Genomic DNA, 23,693 nt, shown 5'->3' with positions numbered 1-23,693 from the left:
TTCTGGAACATACATATGTCATATATATATGTATATATATATATATATATGTATATATATATATATATATATATGTATATATATATATATATGCATATGTATATAGCCTATTTATTCCCTTTAAGTCCCAGGAGAAAATGAAAGTCAGTTGAGGGAAAGGCTTATTTAGCACTTCCAACAGGATAAATAGAGAGCATAGAACCATTAAAAGAATGTTTTGTTGTTAAGATAGACTTTTAAAAGATAGCAAACATCCACACAAAGATTTGGTTGTAGGAAGCACAATTACGAAGTCACTGGGGGTAACTTGAGACATGTTTGGAGTGACTCAAGATGCTAGGATAAAAGAATATGACACAGACTTTTAGAGAGGGGCAATTTTTGACTTATTTTTAAAGCTATATCTGGGGAAGAAAATGAATTGCTGGCAAGACTTTGCAAGGAATACTAGTAGCTAGTAGATCAAGAATGACAACAATAACAACTCACACTTATATAGCATCTTAAGATTTACAAAGTGCTTTCTCCACAACAATTCTGTAAGGTGTCTTTGCACATAGTTGGCAACAATTGTTGCCTTGTACAAGTATTATTCCCATTGTATAGGAAAGTGAGAAATAAAGGCACTGATTTGCCAGTCATTACCCAGCTACCAAGTGTTGGAGATGGGATTTCAACCTAGTTGTCCTGACTCCAAGTTGTCTCTTGTTACCTCTCATAATAATTGTTTACATATTATTAAAGATAAAATTATTTCTACAGACTAAATTGAACCAACAATTGTTGCCAACTACATGCAAAGACACTATGCCAAGGACTGGGCATATAAAGACAAAAAATGAACTAGTCCCAGGCATTAAGAAGCTTGCATTCTACTCAAGGGGTTCAACATGTACACAAATAAGTAAACACAAGAAGACATTCTGAAGAGGAAAAGAACATCAACATTTGAGGATGATACACACAGCAATATCTTGGGCAAATATGAGGTGCTGAGAGGAAAATATAATACACCATGGGGTGTATTATAATACCATTATAATACCATGGAGTGTAGGCTGTGTTCAGAGAAGACAAGTACCTCTAGTGTGAAGGCTGCTGAGCCCATTTCAGGGCCACTTTCTACTTTTGGTGTCCACCCGATCCACCTAACTTTCACCTGTAACTCAAAAAAGCTGTAGCATGCACAGTGCCCACACCCCAGTAAATCATTTCAGCAGACGGGCTAAACCAGGTTGAGGGTAACCCAGCAGTAAGCAGGGTGGGTGTCTACCCCAAGCATGGAAAGACTTCCCCTGGAGAGATGGGCAGATGAGAACAATTTGTTCCAATGGCCATGAACGCAGCTGAAGCAGGTGATATGGAGCACTTAGAGCTTGGTTAGACATCAAATAAACCAAGGTCATCCACTGTATCTGAAGCCATCACCAGTCATCTTGACTCTGTCCTGCCACTGGAGTGTGATGGCTCTGAAAGAGAGGGTGAGGCAGACACCTTTGTGCAACTCTGCCTCACTTAAATCTAATTTGTGCATGAATCAAAAGATATCACCCATATCATTTTACCATTTTAACCTATCTCAAAGTTCTATGGCAACAGACAAGTGATGAAGCAGCAAGTGCAGATACTGGGAGCTGTAGTCACAGCCTTGCATATAGGCGGCTCAGGCCATAGGATCATCTCACTGGAAGCAGCAATGAGATTTGGCAGCCCCCTCAGTGTCTGAATAGCCTTTTAAGGACCACACTGCTCACCACCTTGTGTGAGGAAGGGGCTAGAAAAGGTGCCTTAAAAGTTGTCTGCAAGAAGAAACTGAGGGGGCAGAGCCAACATGGCAGAGTGAAAGCAGTGACTTGCTTGAGCTCTCCCCCAAACCCCTGCAAATACCTACAAAAAATGGCTCTAAACAAATTCTAAAGCAGCAGAATCCACAAAAACACAGAGTAAAACAAATTTCCAGCCCAAGACAACCTGGATGGTTGATCAGAAAGGTATACCGCGCCAGGCCGTAAGAGAAGCGCAGTTCGGTGTGGGCATGCAGGCAGCACAGGCCTCAGTGAACCTGGAGCAGGCCTCAGAGGACTGAATCACAGGCAGCTGTTGTCCAGACCTCTCAACCCACAAACGCAAAAGACAAATCAGAAGGTCAATGGGAAAAGTCTGTTTCTGCGGAGAGAGAGAAGCTAGGTCTCAGCCTCAGTTCCCAAGCAAGCATGGCTGCAGGGCAGTGGCTGCCTCCTGAGCTTCCAGCCCACAGACTGAGGGGGAATCCAGTGGCTGATCAGAGGGGGATTGCAAGGATCTCTTTGCCAGTGCTGAGGCAGGAATCTCTTGCTTTGCCCATGTTTGGATCTGGGTGGTGGTCCTGGGGCGAGGAGGAGTGCTGGCGTGGTAGAGCTTGTAGTGGTGGAGAAGAGGATATTTCCTCACAGCTCCAAGACAGAAAAGAGTGCTTGTGGTTACTCATAGACCAGAGCACAGGCCAGGAAAGAAGTAAACACCTCACCCCTTATCATACCACCCTGGAAGAACTGAAAATTTACAGGTCCCTGCAAGTATCTCTGAAAACAGCTGTATAAACCCTTGAAGCTTGGGACAATACATTCTCCACATTGGAAGCAGACCTCTACCTTAATAAAGAGTTTATAACTCAAGTAATTGGCTGGGATCATGAGCAAACCTTGCAAGAAGTATCAGACCATAGAATCTTTCTTTGGGTAACAAAGAAGATCAAAACATACAACCAGAAGAAGACAACAAAGTCAAAGCTCCTACATCCAAAGCCTCCGAGAAAAATATGAATCAGTCCCAGGCCATGGAAGAGCTCAAGAGGGATTTTGATTGGGGCAGCTAGATGGCGCAGTGGATAGAGCACCTGCCCTGGATTCAGGAGGACCTGAGCTCAAATCCGGCCTCAGACACATAACACATACTAGCTGTGTGACCCTGGGCAAGTCACTTAACACCATTGCCTAGCCAAAACACACACAAAAAAAAGAGGGATTTTGAGAAGTAAGAGAAGTAGAGGAAAAACTGGGAAGAGAAATGAGAGTGATGCAAGAAAATAATGAAAAACAAGTCAACAGCTTGCTAAAGGAGATCCAAAAAAATACTGAAGAAAATAACACCTTAAAAAATAACCTAACCCAAATGGCAAAAGAAGTCCAAAAAGCCAATGAGGAGAAGAATGCCCTAACAAGCAAAATTGGCCAAATGGAAAAGGAAGTCCAAAAGATTACTGAAGAAAATACTTCCTTAAAAATTAGAATAGAGCAATTAGAAGATAGTGACTTTATGAGAAATCAAGACACTGTAAAACAAATCCAAAAGAATGAAAAATTAGAAAACAATATGAAATATCTCACTGGAAAAACAACTGACCTGGAAAATAGATCCAGGAAAGAGAATTCAAAAATTATTGGACTATCTGAAAGTCATGATCAAAAAAAGAGCCTAGACATTATCTTTCAAGAAATTATCAAGGAAAACTGCCCTGATATTTTAGAACCAGAGGGCAAAATAGAAATTGAAAGAATCCATCAATCTCCTCATGAAAGACATTCCCAAATGAAAACTCCTAGGAATATTGTAACCAAATTCCAGAGTTCTCAGGTCAAGGAGAAAATATTGCAAGCAGCCAGAAAGAAACAATTCAAGTATTGTGGAAACACAATCAGGATAACACAAGATTTAGCTGTTTCTACATTAAAGAACCACAGGGCATGGAATATAATATTCCAGAGGGCAAAGGAGATAGGATTACAACCAAGAATCACCTACCCAGCAAAACTGAGTATAATCCTTCAGGGGAAAAAATTATCATTCAGTGAATTAGTTGGAGGGAAAAAATTACATGTATGTGTATATAAATAGATAGATAGACACAGATATAGATAGATAGATAGATAGATAGATAGATAGATAGATAGATAGATAGATAGATAGACAGACAGATAGACAGACAGACAGACAGACAGACAGACAGACAGACAGACAGAAGATAGATAGATAGATAGATAGATAGACAGACAGACAGACAGATAGATGGCACAGGGTGAGTTGAAGGTGAAGGGGTCATATCTGGAAAGTAAAATTAAGGGGTGAGAGAAGATTATACTGCGAGAAGGAGAAAGGGAGAGGTATAATGGGGTAACTTATCTTACAAAAAAACAGAAAAGAAAAGGCTCTTACAGTGGAGGGGAAACAGGGAAAGGTGAGAGGGAATAAGTGAATCTTATTCTCATAGGATTTGGCTTAAGAAGGGAATAACATATACACTCAATTGGGTAGGGAAATCTGTCTTACACTACAGGAGAATAGGGGGAGAAGGGGACAAGAGAGCAAGGGAATGATAGACAGGAGGGCAGATTGGGAAAGGGGGTAATCAGAAGCAAACACTTCTGAGGAGGGACAGGGTCAAAAGAAAGAATAAAATAAAGGGGAGGTGGGATAGGATTAAGGGAAACAGAGTTAGTTTTTCACAACATGACTATTATGGAAGTGTTTTGCATAAATGCACATGTATAACCTATATTGAGTTGCTTGCCTTTTTAATGAGGGTGGGTGGGGAGGGAGGAAGGGAGAAAATTTGGAACCCAATGTTTTAAAAACACATGTTTTAAAAAAATGTTTTCACATGCAACTGGGAAATAAGAAATACAGGAAATGGGGTACAGAAATCTGTCATGCCCTATGGAAAGTAGAAGGGGAAGGGGATAAGAGAAGGGGGGGAGAGATGGAAAGGAAGGCAGACTAGAAGGGATATTCAGAATGCATGCCATCTTGGGGTGGGGCAAGGGACGAGATGAAAATTTGAAACTCAAAATCTTGTGGAAGTAAATGTTGAAAACTAAAAATAAAAAGTTAAAATAAATAAATAAAAATTGTCTACTTACCCAACCCTGGCCTGTTTACTGAGACAGGTGAGGATCCCATCTTGCAGTCAAAATACACACACACACACACACACACACAAATGTACAAAAACTTCTGCAAAAATGATTCTACTCACCATTGGTACATGGAATGTGGGTGCACTTATACACAACACAAAATCCAGTAGACCTGAAAGATGACCAGCTATTGTTGTGAACTCAGCAGGTATCACATCCAAATAGCAGCCCTAAGTAAAACAAGGCTGGCATATCAAAGCTAACTCACTGAAGTCAGAGATGGACACAAGTTTTTCTGGAGTGGCCACAGTTAAGGGGAGTACCATGAAGCTGGTGTAGACTTTATAATCAAAACTAATTTAGTCAACAAGTTTGTATGCCTCTCAAAAAGAGTGAACTACAGACTCACGATAATGCTATTGCCACTTGCAGGAAAACCACACCACCATCATCAGTGCCCATGCTCCCACCGTGGTGAACCCTAATGAGGTCAAAGAAAACTTTTATGAAAACCTGGCAAGTCTTATCATCAACGTGCCAAAAGAGGAGAAGCTTATAATTCTGAGTGACTTTAATGCTAGAGTAAGCTTAGATTACCAGACATGGCAGAGAGTCCTTGGGAGAATTAGAATTGGAAAAAACAACAGCAATGGCCACTTACTACTGAAGACTTGTGTGTCTCATGACCTTCTCATCACCAATACTATCTTCCATTTACCTAAATGCAATAAAACTTCATGGATGCACACTCCCGACAAACATTGGCATTTAGTAGACTATGCCATTGTAAGGAGAAGAGACAGAGAGGATGTGAGAGTGACAAAGGCAATGTGTGGCACAGAGTGCTGGACAGATCATAGACATCCTCTCCAAGCTAAATATTTGCATTGGACAAAAACAGTAGCCTCAAGGCAAAATGACTACCAGAAGACTTAATACCAACAGATTAGAGCCATTCTCTGAGCAAGAACAGTTCATTACTAACTTGGACAGAAACTTGAGCTAACACACAGTTGGCAACAGTGGAGCAGAAAAGGAGTGGGCAGCTTTCAGAGATTTGGTGTATAGCACTGCATTTGCTCATCTGGGTCAGAACACTCACAAACATCAAGACTGGTTTAACAAAAATGATGGGGAAATTCAGAAGCTTTCAATGAAAAATGAGAACTCCACAGGGTTTACTAGCAGGATAATTCATCCATCTCTAAGAAGGCAGCATTTAACTACATCAAAAGTAAAGTACAAAAAAAAAAGAGCAAAGTACAAGTGAAGCTTAGAGAGATGCAGGATTCTTGGCTCAGTAAGAGGGCAGGTAAAATTCAGTTTTATGCTGACAGCAACAATACAAAGCACTTTTATGATGCCTTGAAGGCTTTTTATGGGCCAAATGACAAATGGTGCTTGCTCCCATGCTTTTTAATGTGATATTTTCAGCCATGTTGTCAAATGCCTTCAATAAGGACAAACATGGCATCAAGGTCAGCTACCACACTGATGGCAAATTTTTCAACTTGGAAAGGCTACAAGCCAAGAACAAAGTGGAGGGAGTGTTGATGCATGATTTTCTCTTTGCAGATGATCTCTGAAGCTGAGGTGCAACAAAGTATGGATCAATTATCTGCTGCTTGTGCTAATTTTGGCCTAACAATCAACACCAAGAAAACACAAGTGGTCCATCAGCCAACACCACACCATCCATATGTGGAACCATTGGTTACAGCAAATGGAGAAGTTTTGAATGCTGTTGATAAGTTCACTTACCTTGGTAGTGTTTCTCAGTGTTTGGGAGGCTCCAAATTAAAGTGTGGTAGAGAAGAGGTATTAGACTGACTACCAAACTGAAAGTCTACAGAGCCATTGCGTTGACCTCAGTGTCGTATGCTTGTGAAACCTGGACAGTCTACCAGCGCCATGCTAGGAAATTGAATCGTTTCCATTTCAATTATCTTAGGAAGATTCTGAAGATCATCTGGCAGAATAAGATACCAGACACGGAGGTCCTCTCTCAAAATAAACTGCCAAGCATTCAAACTCTACTTCAGGGAGTGCAATTCTGATGGGCTGGCCACAATGTTTGAATTGTATGATTGCCTTTATGGAGAACTCACACAGGGCAAGCATTCACATGGTGGTCAGAAGAAGCAATACAAGAACACTCTCAAGGTCTCTTATAAGAACTTTGGAATTGATTGTGTGACATGGGAGACACTGGTACAGGACTACTCAGCATGGCATGCCCTCATCAGAGAAGGTGCTATCCTGTATGAGCAAAGCAGAATTACAGTAACTCAAAAGAAACACAAGATGTGAAAATTTAGAGAATCCACCCCAAATGTTCACATGGATTATTTATGCCTGACCTGTGGTAGAGCATCCAAGCTTGTTTCAGTCTTATCGGCCACAGTCAGACACACTGTGTAACTAACATAGTGATATCATTTTGGTCCTCTTTGAGAATGAAGGATAATAACCAAATACGTAACCAGGCACTGTGCTAAGTACTGGGGACACAAAGAAATTTAAAAAACAGCTCCTGCTCTCAAGGAGCATATCATAATCTAATGGGGGAGACAACATGAAAATAACTGTACAAAGTTATGTAAAGGATAAATTGGAAATAATAGAAAAGGTACTAGAATTAAAGAGAGATTGGGAAAAGCTTACTGTAGAAGGTGAGATTTTGGCTAGAACTTGAAGGAATCCAGGGAAACCAGGAAGTGGCAATGGGGAAGGAAAGCACTGCATGCCTGTAGGACAACTAGTGAAAATACCCAGAGTAAAGAGATGAAGTGTTTGTTCAAGGAACAGCAAGAGGGCCAATGTCACTGGAATGCAGAATACATGGAACAATAAGGGCTATAAGGTGTCAGAACACCAGCAAGGTAGAAGGAAGCCAAGGTTATGAAGCACTTTGAACACCAAACAGAGAATTTTATATTAGACACTGGCAATGATAGCTTAGCACAGTGCCTGGCACATAGTCATTGCTTAACAAATAGATAGCCACTGGAGTTAAATGTAACGTAGACCTTGCGTGTCTTATTTCCCTTGTTAGGCTATAAAATCCTGGAAGGCAGAGATCATGTTTCATGATCTTTGTATCTCCACTAGCACCTAGGTCTCATTCATTTCCCCCTTGTGCTAATTATGAGTATCTCTCAAGGCTCAGTATTTGGTTTTCTCTTCTCTATTTATACTGCCTCAGAGACAACATACTTTTTCAGGACTTCAACTATCACTTTTATACTGATTCCTAAATCCATATCTTCAGTACCCATCTATTATCTAAAGTCCAGTTTCATATTTTCAGCAGCCCTTAGAATTTTTATTTGATTGAATATGAATAAATTAGTTTCCATTTAAATTCCAACCTCATAAATACAGTAAAAGTATCATTACCAAAGGATCCTACAAAATGTTCACAAATGACAGGATATGAAACAAAACTGAATGTCAGAAATGCCTCTAGCCCTGACTGAATAACAAATCCCTTGCTCATTTGTCCTTAGTTTTCTCATCTATAAAATGAGAGTATCAAAATTAATAAAGCTTTTATTTTGTGTGGGTTAATGATTACCAAACATTTTATACACGTTAATAATAATCATTTTCTATGCTACCTCTTAGTACTTGCTGCTGTATTATACTTTTCTTCCTTAGCCTTGCAGCAGACACAATACCACATCTGTTTGTTCAACTCTTCTGTTTTCTGTGAAGAGGCACCTGCTTAGAAAGTACCTAAGGACTTGCTTCTTTTTTGTTTTTTGAATAATTAAAGCCCTGCTGCAGTGTTGGCTGACATCTGGATTCACTTTGAAAGATTTGGCTATGCTTTTCTGGCCCCTGGGAGGTGCACATAGTATAATGTCATGGATGAAAATGTGGTGATGTGCTTCATTTTGCAGCATCAATTTTATTCTTGCTTTGTTATTTCCCCATTGCAGTGAGTGAGGGATGCCACTTTGTTGCTGCTGCATTGAGATTACAGGAAAAGAGTCGAGCTCCAGAAATTTAATGTGCCATATAATGCCTGGCTTATTTTCATCCTGTCATTGACTTGAATTGATGAAACTCACCTGGGATTGTTCTGCAGAACCAGTATCAAGGGACTTCAAAAATTTTATGAGCTGGTTCTGAAATAATTTATTTTGGGAGAGATAAAAATCAGAAATCTCAACTATTGCCAGTGGCAATGGAGAAAGGTAAACTATGTTAAAGTATTTCAAGCCACTACAATATCACTGCCTATAAAAGTGGCATATTTTTGATCACCATTGTATTCCAAATTCTTTCTAGGACTTTAAAAAATGTTATTATAGGTTTCCATGTAAGATGATTATATGGACTGCTTGAGAATTACATTGGTGCCATGAAAATATGAAAAGAAATTGAGGAAGGCCTCTGGTATGGCACAGCATGGAACAACTTTTTTATCTGCTACAGAAGCCATAATTCAATCAAAGCAAAGCAAAGATTTTAAACTAAATTCCAATTATAAAATGTATTATTGCTGATATACTCTTGGGCTTAAAATTGGTACAGGTCATAACAACCATTATTATTATCAAAATTATGTTGACATTTATATCAATCAATCAACTAACAATTTATAAGTTCCTACTATGTGTCATTCATTGGGTCTACATGTATACCAAGTGCCTTTGAGGATCTCATATGGATGTTAAGGTCATATAAGACTGCTGATAAATGCAACCAAAGAGATTACTCAGTTCAGCACCATTGCTTTGCACATAGTAAACACTTCATAAATGCTTTTTCATTCATTCATTCATTCACTCATTCATTCATTTGAACAAGGCATATGCGCTTAACAAAATTTTCTCCACTGTAGTGGATGGTGACCTTGATAACTCTGAGAAAAGATTTTTTAAAAAGTGATTCTAATACATGGCAATAGAGTCCATGTGGATACTGTGCAAATTATATTAAGCTCCAAATGTTTTTTAGAGCTATACTATGTGAAAGAGAAAGATAAAACAAAGGCTGCTTGGAAGAGAAAGGCCAACAATAACAGAGAAAAAGTAGAAATGCACGGTTCTTACTTTGCTTCTGTCTTCACTGTTCAAGAAAATAATCTTTGTGCTGAAAACAACAAAAGAAAACAAAATGCTAATAAGGAGTTGATAGTCACGATAAATAGATAGAAAAAAGTATGTAGCTGCAAGTAGCCTGGCCCAGAGGCAGGCAAGTGATGTAGTGGATAGAGTTCTGGGCTTGAACTCAACCTCAGATACTTCCTAGCTGTGTGACCCTAAGGAAGTCATTTAAGGTTTGTCTGTCTCAGTTTTGGAGACTGTAAACTGTAAAATGGAGATAATAATAATGCCTACCTCTCAGGGTTGTTGTAAGGCTCAAATGAGATATTTGTAAAGTATTTAGCACAATGCCTGGCATATAATAAGCACTTAATAAATACTTACTCCTTTCCCTTTTCCCAGATGAACTACATCCTTAAATACTGCATGAGTGTGTATCAGTGTTGAAGCATTGTTAGTGTTTGAAAGACTGTGGATAATGGGAAAGGAACTGAAGGACCAGGGTAAGGAAAATATTTAACCTATTTTGAAAAAAGGTAAATGAATAGAGTCTGCAAACTCAAGACCAATAAACTGGACTTCCATTCCTGAGAGAATTATAGAACAGATTATTTAATATCTGAATCTATGCTTTGTTTACTTACCTGTATACATGTTTCAACCCCCAAGAGAATGTAAATTCTATGAGGGCAGAGACTATTTAATTTTTGTCTCTGTATCCCCAGAGCCTAGCACAGTCCCTAATACGTAGTAAGTGCTTAATAAGTTCTTGTAAAATGAATATGTTATAGGGACCTGGTCAATGGAACCCCATCTTTAAAACATACAGTATTCTGACTGCTACCTGCCCACATGGAAAAGACTGAAAAGTCTGTTTCCCAAATGGAATGATGTCATGTAACAGAAAGGACCTGATCTCTAGTTCAAAGAATGCCCAGGTATTTTACTTCCAGTCCTTTTAACCATGTGAAGACCTACGCATCAATTGGCTACTAAGCCAGAAGTGAGAATACATTCAAAAGGCATTAAATGGCCAGGAGGTTTCCTCTTCCCTGACTAGCTATGTTGGAGGGAGGAGGCCAGGAATGCCAACGAAAATCCTCATTGGAGAGAAAGGCCTCAGGACTTTATCTCCCCACCTGGGCTACTGCTATGTGACCTATAAGCTGATGGCCCTGCTTGTTGCTTCTGACTCTATTGGGTCAGAAGTGACTTGTGACTTTACCTAAAAGGATATTAGATATGGCTAAGACTTTGTGAACTTTGAAAGGATAGAATAGTGAGCACTAGAAATTTAAAAGCTGATCTGTATTCTTAGTCTGCCAGAGGCAAACATCTTGAAGACATCTTGAGGAGCACCATACGTGACCCAGATCAGCAGTGGCTGAGACTCAACTGTGACTAGTAGTGCTATGCTGCATTTAGAAGTGAACTTATTGGAGCAAATATCTGTAGAAACTGTTTTAAGTTTCAGCCAACTGTCCCTAGGGACTGACGAAATAGAGGAGAGAGTGTGCCCCTAGGTGTTCAGCAAGGAGCAGGAAATGTGCTTACTTCTGTCCTTGCTATAATATATTCTTAATAAATATACCTTTGTAAAAACTAATTGATGTTAATTAGCTAAATGATACAGGAAGTCTAATCACCGATGATTGTACTGGGAAGAACACATTGGAACAAGGGCTTCAACCAGATGCATCATTCAGACCCTTCAGGCATATCTCTAGAATCTCTAGCACCCCGAAGGGGAAATTAACCTAGCATAGGGGACCTGACTCACCAATGTGAGTGTGAATAGGGATGAGGGTGCCTAGAATTTTATATGGCCTAAAAATGAATTGAGGTAGTGGTTAGTTAATGGTTAGTGAACATCTAGAAAGGGTATAGGTGATAACAAAGTGCCATAACGGTTTCATCAAAAGTAGATGACACATAAGGTACCTTCCAACTCTGATTCCCATGAACGAATGAAATAATATGACTATTTCAATTTCAATCTGATTACCATGTGAAATAACATTGTTTTTATAAATGAACATTGTATGTTCTGATTCAAATTTCCTTTCTTCACTGTCACCCCTCTCCCAGTCACACAGTGGGAAAATGGATTCTTGTGGAATCCCACAAGGATATCAGTTGCTGTTGTTTGTGTCTGACTCTTTGTGATTCTATTTAGGGGCTTCACAACCGAACTATCATGTAATGACCCTGGCCCCAAAATGACCATTTTATAATACAGGTTACCCAGCTGTTTTATTGGATAATGTAGTTTAAAGAGGAGTAACATGGCACAATGGATAGAGGACTTTCAGTCATGTGCAATTTTTTGGAACCCCATTTGGGGCTTTCTTGGCAAAGAAATGGGAGTGGCTTGCCATTTCCTTCTCCAGCTCATTTTACAGATGAACAAACTGAGGCAAACAGGGTTGAGTGACTTGCCCAGGATCACACAGCTAGTTAGTGTCTGAGGACAGATTTGAACTCAGGAAGAAGTCTTTCTGACTTCAGTCCCAGTCCATTGTGCCACCTAGCTGCCCCCAAGGGATCAGCACTGCTACCAGAAGCATGGGAGACCCAGTTCTGGCAGTGACAAATCTAGGACAGTTCTATCAGTTGCACAGACTCCTTTCACAGGGAACAGGAGTGGAGATGGGGTTTGAAAATACTAGCCATCAGTAAATTGATCATTTGCACAATTTCCAGTAACTTTTTAAAAAATTTTCTTTCCCCTGAGGCATTTTAAAGTATTTTTTTCTCATATAAAACCAGTCATAGAATCAGTAAAACAAATCAAAACAAAAAATACTCAAACTACATAATGAAATGAAAAAAAAATGATTAAAAGTGGTTTGGTGAATATTAAAAATTGTTTTTATGTGTAACTGGGGAAAAATAAACTACTAAATTTTTAAAGATGGTTGGGAATGATTAAATGCAATTAGAGTAGAAAAGGCAACTCTTAAGGTCAATCAGTACCTTAATCTGTGGAATTAACTAGGATAGAGGAGATAGCCACCTTCAGCACCTATTCTATTTGTGGGAAATTAGAGTCAGACATTTTTAAATTGAAGACTACCTGTTTGAAGACAATCTAAACACCTTATAGATTTTTAAAATCTAAAAACTGTAATATTCTTATGACATAGGGAATAGATACTATTGTCATTCTAATTTTAGTGATGGAAAGTTCAAATATGGCAATATTAAGTGGACCACCTAAATTCCATAACACATTAGTGGAAATATAAAAGCTGAAGAAAAGTGGTATACATTATGCCAGAATGGTTGTCCCCCAAGTAGCATATTATGGGAAAAAGCAATAGCATTCACAAACCACTTTGCTTCATTATGTTTATGTTGGTACGCCTTCCATATCAATACTTTTCTTTATTAATTCAAGTAATGTTTACAATCAATGCCACTTTTCAGAGACAAAGATAATTCTCTGATTTGCAGAAAAGAAGTTACTTAATGCATTTACAATGTAATTTGAAGAGAAAGGTGAAAATAGCTATTATAACAATTTTAATTCAATAAATTTGTGTCTACAACATATGTACAGCACTGCTAGATACTACAGGAGCTATAGAAATAAGTTTACAATCTTATTAGAGAGGCCAGATATACATGTCTCAATATGAGAGGATCTGTTTTAGAGTACAAAAATGCATGCTACATATAAAAAGTGTTATAACACCCCAGAAAAAAGAACAGATATACATGGGCTATAGCAATAAGGAAGTGAATCTGAGTCAAATCTTTTCAAATAACAACAACAACAAAAAAAATAGACATTTGAAACTGCCTTTAATTACTTCTTTGGTTGAAGACTCTGAGTATTTTTACTCAATATTTTTCTGTCTTTTTTTAACAGTGTTCCTTAGCATTCTAAAGATTTTTCAAATAACAAAATAAATAAAACATGTGGTTCTACTTATACAAACCAGACGCATCCATCCATCCATCTATATATCTACACACATATGCATATATGTATATATTCAAATACTTTATACTTCTATGGTAAATAAGAAGAAATGCTCCTACACTTATTTCTATTGGGTCATTTCTTTAATATTCTCTTGGAATGTTGGTAGAATTTACCAAATATTTATAAAACCTTATGGGTAACGTATTTACGGAGTAAAATAAAATTTTATCTTTGTATGTGGTTTCTACCATCTTACTAATTTACTTGTTTGTTTTCCTGGTTTTTCAGAGTTTCAGAATTTATAGTTTGGTTTTTAAAATAACCTAGCTCTGCTTTGCATCGTTACTGATAAAATATCTGAGGAACTCTGATGAATATATTTTAGAAATAATAAAACACATCTTAGAAGTTGGTCCAAATGTTTTCATCTTAACCAAACTTAAAGTGGGTTTATGTGAAGAGTTCAAGCTCTCTTCTTTCCTCTGACCTTCATATGCTTTTGTCATATAGTACACATTTTAAAGAAAGCGCAAACAGTCTTTTCTGGACAATTTACTATCATCAGTATAAAAAGCAATCTTTGACAGCCATCTGCTGAGATTAAAGTGAGATTTATACTTTTACATATGCATTTAAAAATTCTACATTTGGAGAAGAAATATTGATATTGAAACATAGTATCAAGAGCTGAATTAATATTTTCATTAACATTAATAACTGCTGAAATAAATCTGAAATCCTTCAAAAAATAATAAAACACATCTTATCTAATTAATCCCAATGGTGAATTTTCAGATAGGGAATTTCATGATGTAAATGGTACAATTTAAATGAGTGAGGCAAGAAAAAGTATTTCTTATCTGATTCTAGCAACAATAAGCCCATCAGTGAAGTTCCTTCTACAGATGATAATCTAAAAAGGTAATGAGCAAAGTGATTCTTGTCTGACCCCAATTCACAATAAAAGAGATGAAGAACCACAGGGTCTGAAAGCTAAAAATGATTGTTCTTGGCAATGGTCTATTGTTTCTCAAGCAGTACAAGGATGCTACTTTAATATGACCTACTACAGATTCTACAAACTATGTCATTGAGAAAAGTTGTGTTCCTTCTTTTCGAATTTTAATTAGTGAGCCAATGCTTAGAAATATTCAGAAATGTACAAATGCTGAGGGCCAATGAATAACAAGCAATACTAACTAGTCTACTACATTAGATGAATTAGAAAAGTTCATTGCTCTTATTGTCACCTGTAGTGTTATCAGTAGAAGATATCTACTCCTAAAAAATATGCAGACTAGTTCCTAAGGGAGTCTTTAGTTCAATAAAACTATGCCATGAAATGGATTCCTAGATATAATGAGGTAATGACTTTGCCCTGAAAACTAAACGGAAGTATAATCTATCTCAGGTTTTGTCTAGCATCTTTGTTCCGGATTCCTTTTATTGGAAATTGTCAGAAGGCAATTATTCTTGGTGTACATATAATGGTCAAAGAGCAATTACTGCCTTGTAAGGCATGTTACACAGTTATTCAATATATGTCAAATAAACCAGAAAAATTTGTCTTGAAATTTTGCTTGACAGTAAACTTTAAAATGTTCATTTAATGGGTTCCCTTACTTGGTAAAAAATGATACTAGAAGCAACAAGACCAGTACACCTACAGATAGAATGTTGAAGCTCATGAAACTACTGTTCAACGAAGGCTAAGATGTAATCTGTTGCAACTATTTTACATCCCTTGATCTTTCCTTGAGACTTGAAAAACAAAAGTGAGGCATGGTTGGGATTACTTGTCAGAACTGTACAGAACTCTCAGAAATAATGAAGACACATAGTCCACTGAATGAAACTCTACTTTCAAAATAGACAGAGAAACCCATGGTAACATCAACTTCATACCAGCATAAGAAATCCAAATCTGTAACTATGATGAGCACTCTCCACCAAGGTGTTCAGAGTCTAGCAGATTACAACCCAAAGCAAAAGTGGAATACTGTCCCATTTTACATGAATAAGGTAGATGTTCTTGACTGAAAGCCAAGGTATGAAAGCAGGAATAAGGGTAATTTTCTACAGTGTTCTAGATATGGCCTTTCTCAACAGCTAGGTAAAAGTTTGTCATTTAAACATTAGCCATCAAGAATACATCCAAAAGGTGAGGGAAGAGTATGCTGGAGATTATCCAAGTAGTAAACTGAAAGCTATAATAACCATGGCTGAAGATACAGATGCTTCTCCAACCAAAATATGGAGCAGTTGCAGTATTACAAAGTGCTGTAACAGGACCACCAATGAATGCTTCATTTGTAAACAAAACAAAACAACCTGCTTGCAACAAATAATGCACCACAAAAAAGTGTGCAAAATGCAATTGCTAAATAAATAATTACAAAGAAATGTTTGATAATATTTTCTTTTTGCTATCTGTTCAAATATACTTTAAACACCAACAATAATGAGTATATATTATTTTATTTTGAAATAAAAATTTTCATCCTACTAGATTTTCTTTTATATGTACATATATATGTGGGTATGTATGTATGTATATATGTAATGCATTGCATCAGCTGACACTGGTTGGTTGAGAGAGAGATGGAAATCCCGATGAGGTAGACTAATGTTCCTCATGCAGAGTCCATTTTTCTCAAAATTTGGCATTGGCTCCCTCTTACCCACTAAGTAAAGTTTAAATTCCTTAGTCTGACATTTGAGACCAATTTCCTGACCTATCTCATACTATTGTAGTCCATACATTTTGGTCTAGCTAAAGTCGAATATTTACCAGGCCCTAACCATGATGCTACATATTCTAGCCTCCATGTCTTTGCTCACACTGTCCTCTGGCTAAATGACTGTTGTCCTTTGTGCTTGAAGAGAACCAAAATGACTTCACTATGTTGGGGTCGAGGTGCAGTGTGTCACACGTGACTGATCAGACCAGTACGAGCTAGGAAGTTTCTATCACAAGTCAGACACAAATAGTCCATATGAACATCTGGAGTGGAGGTATCTCTAAATTTACACATCTCATATTTCTTTTGAGCTACTGCAGTTCTACTTCACTTAGAGAGAACTGCACCCTCTTTGATGCAGGTACACCATGCTGGGTGATCATGTGCCAATGTCTCCCAACAGACTCCAAAGGTCTTCAGAGAGAGCTTGAGAGTGTCCTTGTATAGCTCCTTCTGACGTCTGTGTGAGTTCTTGCCTTGTGTGAAATCTCCATAAAACAGTCTTTTAGGAAAACACACGTTTAGCATTTGAACAACACGGACAGGCCATCAGAGTTGTAGTCTCTGCAGTAGAGTTTGAATGCATTCTTTAGGACCATAATGTCTCTATGCTATCACCTCCCACCTCCACTGCCTGTTGGATTCTTGTACATCCTTTAAAACCTAGATCAAATACTATCTCCTCTATAAAACTTTCCTTGATATCCAGCTGCAACTGACATTTTCCCCTTGAGATACCATGTACTTTGTCTTCCCTTTTATATTATCATATCATGTATTATATTCTCATTCTCTCTCTCTCTCCCCACCCCCCCTTTCTCTCTCATTGTCTATCTATGTATCTACCTGTGTGGATAGTTGGACTGAACTCCACTGAGTGATTAAGGATCTCACTAAGGAAGATCTTTAATATGCTGGGGATACATATAGTATCCACAAAGAACATCTGGGGGATTTTCTTCTGCAAGAAGCCTCTCCCATTTCCCTTTAATGGAACTACCTTTTCTCTGAGAGTAGTTTCAACTTATGCATCTTATTTAGTAGTCATTTGCATGTTGTCTCCCCCATCAATTATGAGCTCCCTGTAGGCAGCGACTTTCTTGTTTTCGTTTTTGCTTTGCTTTGCATCACAAGTGCTTGGCACAGTACCTGGAACATAATAGGTGCTTAATAAATGCTTGCTGACTTGACCTAAGGAGACACTTCCCCTTGTCCACAGGTCCCCTCTTCCATTTACAGTAGGTATTGGTCACAGAAGACAATAGTGGCAAATACTATTATAGGTACATGTCTCATTATTTTATGCATCATTTGATATTGGTAATTAAAGTGTTGTTCAAAAATTATTTCTATTGTTACACTTTTCAATCAACCTTCTACAATTTTAAAACATACTGGAAGGGAGCTTCTGAGGAAGTATTTTACTATACTGTACAATTTTTTAAATTATCTCTGATCCTTAGTTTCCTTATCTGTAAAATGAAGGTACTGGACTATACAGCATAAAGTTCCTTCTAGCTCTTAATCTAAATTCCTCTCATACTTGTGAAAGTCTGTTCTTTAACCTTCAGTGAGGGCATCTTGATAAGTGTATAGATTATTCTCATAGAGATTCTGTGAACATGAAAAAGTATTGATTTTCTCTTGGCCCCTATGTTTTGTTAATGATGAAGTCCAAAAATTTTTCCCCAAGCCTATAGTATTCTCTCTTCTTTCAGATATCTTGAGAATTGAGCCTTCAATACCTTCCAGGACCAATTTCTTCTATACATACTTGATCTATTCCAGCTGTTCTGATTTTTTTCAATGTTATTTCCACTTTCTCATACAGCACATCTGGGACTGTGAAACTAGAGTACAAATGTTGTGGTTCCACTGTCATTGATGATGAAGAGTATGTTATAAAAATTATTTATAGGTCTTTTTTTATTTTTCACCTGTTTTCACCACTTTTATTCTTAAATTCCCTCAGGACAACCACTTTAAGTCTTTTGCTAGTATTTCTGAAAAGTCATTTATCCCTCCACTCTTTTATGAGGTAAAATTGTTCATAATTTTTCATTATTTGTCATAATATTTTATAAATAAGTTTCTAACAAGGTGTTGTAATACTTGGCTGACAAATCTCTATGTTTTGCAAGATTAGATGTTTGTTTGGCTGAAGCATTTTCTAGGCCCTTCTATTCTCATTATTGCAATTTTTAGTCAATCAATAAGCATTTTAGCTGCTTAATTTGTACAAGATGCCATAATAAACACTGCATAACTTAATTATATAAATAGTTATCAAATTCTTACTCTGTGCAGAGCATCACGTTAGGCACTGTTGTTATTTCAGTCATATCCAACTCTTTGTGACTCCATTTGCGGTTTTCTTGGCAGAGATGTTACAGTGGTTTACCATTTCCTTCTTTAGCTCATTTTACAGATGAGGAAACTGAAGGGTTAATTGACTTGCCCAGGGTCACACAGCTAGTAAAACCAGATGTGAAGAGGAGTCTTACTGACTCCAGTCCCAGCACTCTATTCACCATCCACTATACCACTTAGCTGCCACATGCTAGGAACTAGATGATGATTGAAAAAATTTGTAAAGTCACACAATTTCAGAAATTGAAAGGGATTTTAGAGGTCATTTAGTCCAACTCTTACGTGAAAAACTATCCTCTCTTACAACATGTCTGACAAGGGGATTAAGACTTATGTATTACAGCAAGAGCAACCCACTTGTTTTTCAAGTGTGTCACGAGATCTTCACAGGATTTCCACCTGACCTCCACCTCTTATATTCCCTGACTTATTTCAAGGCTCAACTCAGGTTGCAAGTTCTACATAAGTCCTTTCATGACTCCTCCAGCTATTAATGTTATACCTCTGTGTACCCCCTCTACTCCCAAAATTACCTTGTACCTATTTTGTATTTCTTTATGTGTATATATGTTGTTTCAGGTTCCTTGAAGGGAAGGACTATTTCTTTTTTTGTTTTCTGTCCCAGTTCCTAGTACTTTGTATAATAAGGAGTAAAAATAATTTTTATTATAAGAATTATAATATCTAGCATTTATATGATGTCTACCATGCTAAGTGCTTTACAAATATTATTTACTTTTATATTTATAAATCTTGAGGGAAGGTGCTATTATTATCCCCCTTTTACAGCAGAAGAAACTGAGGCAGACAGAGGTTAAGTGGCTTGACCAGGGTTACACACACTAGTGTATGAAATTAGATTTGAATTCAGGTCCATCTGACTCCAAGTTGAGCACTCTGCCACCTAGCTGTCTATGATGTTTACGATTGTTAAATTGAACTAGATAAAATGGTTGGAAGGAATAAAGAGGCAAATTTAAGCTTGATATAAACAAAAATTTACTAACAATTGACATGAAAAGTTATACAGATCCTCCCCACATATCAATGAATGTGGTATAGATTTTTTATATTGCTCTGCCCTCAAGGACATTAAAAAAATGTATTGACCATATGCTTGGCTGAAGGAAGCATGAAATCTGGGAAAATGTGATCTTAGTCCCGATCTGAAGAACATGCTACATAGCAAGAATGCAAACAATAGGGACAGTTAGGTGGCACCATAGATAGAGCACCGGCCCTCAAGTCAAGAGGACCTGAGTTCAAAATCGGCCTCAGACACATTATACTTACTAGCTGTGACTCTGGGCAAGTCACTTAACCCCAACTGCCTCACCAAAAGAAAAAAAATGGAAACAATATAAGAATGATTTCTAAGAGAAATGTAAACAAATAAAACAGTGAGAGAATCTGGATCAAACAAATGCCTTTCTTCTTTCTCACCTTCCTTTCTCTTCATCCCCCTACCCTTGACCCCCAGTCTATGCTTTTCAGAGATGTACTCTGAGGTACTCACAATAAGATTCTGAGGTAGATTGGCATGAACTTCATGTAATGTATTTATTTTCATTTGCATATAAGCTGTATCATGTGCAAATAAGGCAATTATGTAAGTAGACAAGGTTCAAGAAAAACTGAGTTTCTCATCTGGTTTAGAGATAACAGCTGTATATGAAAATGCATATATATAGCCCCATTTTTCCCACTGACTGAATTCTTTCAAGAGGATATAGATATATATAGTCATATGCACATATCTATATCTATATAACATTATTTCAAAAGGCAATTGCTTATAGGTTGAGAACTGACTGAGGCCATATTTATGAGAAAAAATCATACATTTCAGAGAATGGATTCTGTCCTAAAGGTAGGTCAGAGGTTTCGAGTGGTTGAGTTAGAGGCATCCTTGTCACAAGGCTTATAAGCAGGTCTAAGTTCATAAAGCATTTTTTACATAACCTCTGACCCAGTCTCCACTTTACTCTTCTGGAGAAAAAGGAAAAAGAAAAGGAAAAAAAACCCTAGTATAATGTTTTTCAGTGCCTATTAATACATTCATGCATAGCCCATTTCCTTTTCTCCAGAATATACCAGAATGACTCCCCTTCCCGACCCTTCAAAAAAAAATTTACTATGCCATCTGGCTGTAGAATAGGTTCACTGGGGAACTTCAGAGCCTATTTACCTAATCAATATGTTGTAAAATTGCATTAAGGGTCAGAGTTATAAATAATCCTGGTCACCTGTTCCAAACTTCAAGTCCTTGTGCTTGACACTCATAGCACAGTGTTTGCTTTTGTTCTAGCAGTGATATGTTTACTTTTGTTCAGCTAAGGTTGGCTAAGTACCAGCAAATGATTGAGTTCAATACAAATTTGGGAGTGGAAGGGCAGGTATACATTTAAACTGACCTTCAGTCCATGGGCTGCTTCAGAAGAAGACTCAACCTGAGATTGGCAGAGGGTTATCCAGCATTGATAAGGTTTGGTGTGTGTTTAAAAACCTTTGGACAAAGTAAAATAAATGTAGGGACTTACATACAAAAACATTACATTTTTACATCTTAATTTTTTTAATATGTCATATATCTTCCTTTTGCTGATCATCTGTTTTACACTATTTGATGCTGAGTTTACAATATTTTTTATACATATCCTTTAATTCTTCTTCATGACATATTTATAGTCTCTTGGATAAATTTCTTAACCTTTCAAGAGTTGAAGCATAATACAAAGTCATGATTCCACCTTCATTTGGGGAGTTTCTGTAATTCTGAAAGAATGTTAATTCTCAGTATGTCAATATGTTTATCAAAGGATATCCAGGGCAACTGGAAGTAAAAAATATGCTTTTTTTTTGGTAGGAGGGCAAGCTTAGGTGTTTTATAATATGAATAAGATGGCTTATAGACTCAACTGTACTACTTCTGATTTTGGTATAGCCTAAATGAAAATGTGAGCATTGTACAATAAAATTATCTCTTTCCAATCTTTAGTATATCAGCCTTTGCTCATGACAAACGTATTTTTATAACAATGATTAGTAGCTGGTTTTGTTATTTTTTTAATTTTCTCTTTCTTTCCATTTCAAGAAGCCTAAGTTGAATATAAAAGAATCAATAATCCCTCTAGCTGAAAGTCTTGGCTTATTTTCAGATAACTGGAATGTTTTGTAGCAACATGCTGTCAGTTGTTGGATTTGGTTTTCATTTTTGACCAGACTTTCTTTTGTACTTTTTTTGTGAGTTTGAATGATCCATGAAGGCTTGCCATCTCCTCACCAACAGCAATTGTAATATTGCTAACAATGATTAAAATGTACTCTTTAAGAAGTACAATTTTTATATATTTCCTTTAAAAAACCCACATAAATAAAAAAAAAAGACAAGAGTAATTAAATATGTTTGCATGGCATCAAATCCTATACTCACCTGACAAAAAAGTTAAACATGGGAAAACCTAGTTCAAGTTTCTCATTTTACAGATGAGGATACTGAAATGGTGATGGCTTGTCTTAGGTATACACAGGCACTATTTGGCAGAGTATAGTTTGAATGCAATGCCTTTGATTTCCAAATCTAATATTCTTTCTACACTTGATCTGGCACTTCCCAGAACCACGAAGTCTCATCTTTACCCTGACCATTTGCTACCCTGTCCTTTCCATCTGTTGTTGAAAACTGTAATCAAATCACCATTACAACTGCCTTTGGAAAAGGCAAGTCAATTAATTGTCCTACTGTTTCATGCGAAATCTTTGAGATTTCTCCTGTTCTTTGTGTTGTCTCCTCCCCTTAGAATATGAACTACTGAGATGATGGTACTGCCTTGTCTCCATTTTATATTTGTATACCCAATACTTAGAATACTCAGCACACAGTAAGGGTTTGGTCAACGTTTTTCATGTATAATGTATGTAAAATGATTATTGGGGTGTGTATGGTGTGTTCAGGAGGACTAGTACCTCTGATGTGAGGGTTTACTGAGCCCTTTTCAGGGCTGCTCATCCACCTTTGGTGTCCACCTTCACCCAACTCTCACCTGTGGCTCCAAGAAGCTGTGGCATAGCAGTGGCTAGTAAACCATCTCAGCAGTTAGGCTAAACCAGGTAACCAACAGGGCTCAAACCTGCCAGTGAATTGGGGCATGTTCATCCCAAGCATGTAAACACTTTTCTTGGGGGAATAGGCAAAAGAGAACAATTTGTTCCAACAGCCATGAAGGTGGCTAAAGCAGGTGCCTTGGAGTGCTTAGCGTTTGGTCAGGCATGAAAGACTCCAAGGTCTTTCATGGCATCCTGGGTCATCACCAATTATCTTGACTTCTGTCCTCCCACTGGACTTTGATGACTCAGGAAAAGACAGTGAGGTTGACTTTGTGGAACTCTGCTTCACTTAAATCCAATTCTAGGTCAAGATATTACCTCCATGATGTCACTGGTCCTCTTTAAAAATGATGAACAATAACAAAATAATTCCTAAACATTAAAGCACTATTTGTTGGCTGGTATCATTAGAATTACCAGCATGAAAATGAAGTTATCTTCTCAATATTTCAACTGGGTGTAAGGAGTCTGTGAAGGGCTGGGTTTTCCCAGATGGTTAACTGGGACTATAATTAGAAATTGTCTTTTGTTCTTACATTCTCAGGGAAATGATTGTTCAAATGATTCTTATGCCTGGGTATGGGAAGATGGAGAA

At 37.4% G+C, this 23,693-nt stretch overlaps 1 protein-coding gene across 3 annotated transcripts in view; it reads right to left on the bottom strand.

Moving 5' to 3' along the window:
- FTCDNL1 (formiminotransferase cyclodeaminase N-terminal like) overlaps window positions 1-23,693 on the bottom strand; it is a 121,715-nt gene that overhangs the window by 91,112 nt on the left and 6,910 nt on the right. Inside the window, exon 1 of one of the 3 annotated variants that reach the window (XM_078146913.1) lies at window positions 9,956-9,995. The exons of the other annotated variants lie outside the window; for them this stretch is intronic. The gene's annotated coding sequence lies outside the window, so the exon portion shown is untranslated. Of the gene's footprint in view, window positions 1-9,955; window positions 9,996-23,693 lie in introns of those variants that run through there. 3 annotated transcript variants of the gene reach the window in all.

Source organism: Phascolarctos cinereus, unplaced genomic scaffold (genome assembly GCF_003287225.1).
Source record: "Phascolarctos cinereus isolate Bilbo 61053 unplaced genomic scaffold, phaCin_HiC Scaffold_726;HRSCAF=1367, whole genome shotgun sequence".
NCBI classification, from domain to species: domain Eukaryota; kingdom Metazoa; phylum Chordata; class Mammalia; order Diprotodontia; family Phascolarctidae; genus Phascolarctos; species Phascolarctos cinereus.
Note: the sequence above shows the minus strand (reverse complement) of the source record. Positions and strands in the feature narration are given on the sequence as shown.